Raw genomic sequence first — 2,012 nt, 5'->3', positions numbered from 1 at the left:
TCTCTCTCTCTCTCTCTCTCTCTCTCTCTCTCTCTCTCTCCATCCCTCCCTCTCTCTATCGCCACTCCAAAATAGCTGCACACGGACCACGCCTCACATCAGCCAGCAGGGTAGAGTGGTGACTGTCGGCACACGCGCACATGCTGCCCTCTATCTGATCTCGTCGACTGTCATCGTCAATAAGCACGCTCTTTAGCACCGCCCGCCGACCGACGACGTCACACGCCGACACCTACCCACGTGACCTGCCTCGCTTCCGTCGCTCGCCGCCTCTACCCGTCGTTCACGCGGCGCAGACAAGAGAGCATGCGCGCATGCATCGAAAGGTCACGGCCGGCGACGACGGCGAGGTACGATGACGATGGCGCGTGTGGGTGAGAGCGGGAACACGTGTTGCGTGCGCTACCGGAGGGGCTGCATTCGCTATTTGTTCGGCTTCGGTGGGGTCGGCTGCCACTTCTCACTACGAGAGCTACGACTCCCGCCCGATGTCGCGACGCAGGGGTGGCGGAGCGGTCAGCGTGTAAGCGAGTGTCACATGCCTGCCGGGTCTCACACCCCACCTGCAGGGTCTCGAACCCCCTGTCGGGTCTCACACCTGCCGGGCCCCCTGTCGGGTCTTACCCCTGTCGGGTCTCACCCACCCTGTCGTATCCCACCCCTGCCAGGTCTCACACCCCCTGTCAGGTCTCACCCCTTACGGGCCCCACCCCCTGTCGGGTCTCACACCCACTGTCGGGCCTCAACCCCTGTCGGGTCACGCATCGTTGCAGACATTCCGCGGCGTTCGTTATTTAGTGACCGCTAGAACGCTTCGTGACGCGGGCCATATGACGTGATAAAACGCTACACACATACACACCCTATATATTGACGATGTCGAAAAAAAATAAATATACACCCGGCCGACCTGCGCGGCGCGACCCGCAGCCTCCGTTGCCATGGTTGCCGTCGCCACATGCGGGAGCGTGGAGTTGACGGAGTGTCATGAGATATCGCGTTTCCACATCATTTTACAGCCGAGTTTATGAAATAAATGGCCACAGCAAATATGGTGACAGTCGCACCCAGTGGAGAAACGCATACATGCACCATACGTTACGCACCACCCACACATCCGCCACGCAACGCAGACGCACCCTGTGGAGAAGAGGAGAGAGAGAGAGAGCAGAAAACTCTTTCCTCTGTCGGTTGATTATCTTTCCTGTAGTAGTATTTGTGAGTGACGCGATAGGAAGGTCCTACGGAACTTAGGTCCGTCTACGGAAGCCATGACATGCCGTGGCGGCTGTAGTCGCCGTTGATTCGTTTTCCTGTCAGGGATATTACGCGATAAGATCCGACAAAGGGAGCAAGCTGACCCGGGGTGTGGGGGACCCCTTCTCCCTCACCTCAGTTGGCTATTACTCTTTTGCCCCTCATGTTTCTTCTCTCCGCTCTCCTGCTCTCTTCCTTCCTCTCTCCTCTCTTCCTCCTCCCCCTCTTCCCTTTCTCTCATAAAAATTTTCCGCTAAAAACGCATCATCGAGTGGGCAATCATAGCGTTCGGCGGCGATAATCCAGAATCGGCCCACAGTGCCGCGACCGCACGGCAACACACGCACCTTACGCACAAACGCAAGCGCAGCGCTACGACACGCACCCACACACACACACCACCAACACGGCGCGCTGCACGCACGCACACACACACGCACACACACGCACACACGCGAGAAATGTACACGGCAATCGGAATGCCCCTGACCCGCCATCAGATCCACGAGGCTTCACACCAGGGAGCCGATAATCCGCGTGTTTGCCTGCGCGAGTTTTCGCACGCGCGCGCAGCCAAGAGGGCACGCATACACGCTAATCAGGAGCGCATGCTGGTAGGGCTTCAGGAGAGTACGGAGGCAGGCCCGGGAAGCCTGCAGACTTTCTCTCTCTTCCTTTCTCTCTCTCTCGTGCGCGCTATCTCTCCATCGCTAGTCCATGCAGATTCACTCTCTCTCTCTCTCTCTCTCTCTCTC

The sequence above is a fragment of the Priapulus caudatus genome, unplaced genomic scaffold, assembly GCF_000485595.1.
Source record: "Priapulus caudatus unplaced genomic scaffold, Priapulus_caudatus-5.0.1 Scaffold4148, whole genome shotgun sequence".
NCBI classification, from domain to species: Eukaryota; Metazoa; Priapulida; class Priapulimorpha; order Priapulimorphida; family Priapulidae; genus Priapulus; species Priapulus caudatus.
This window is presented reverse-complemented; position numbering follows the sequence as displayed.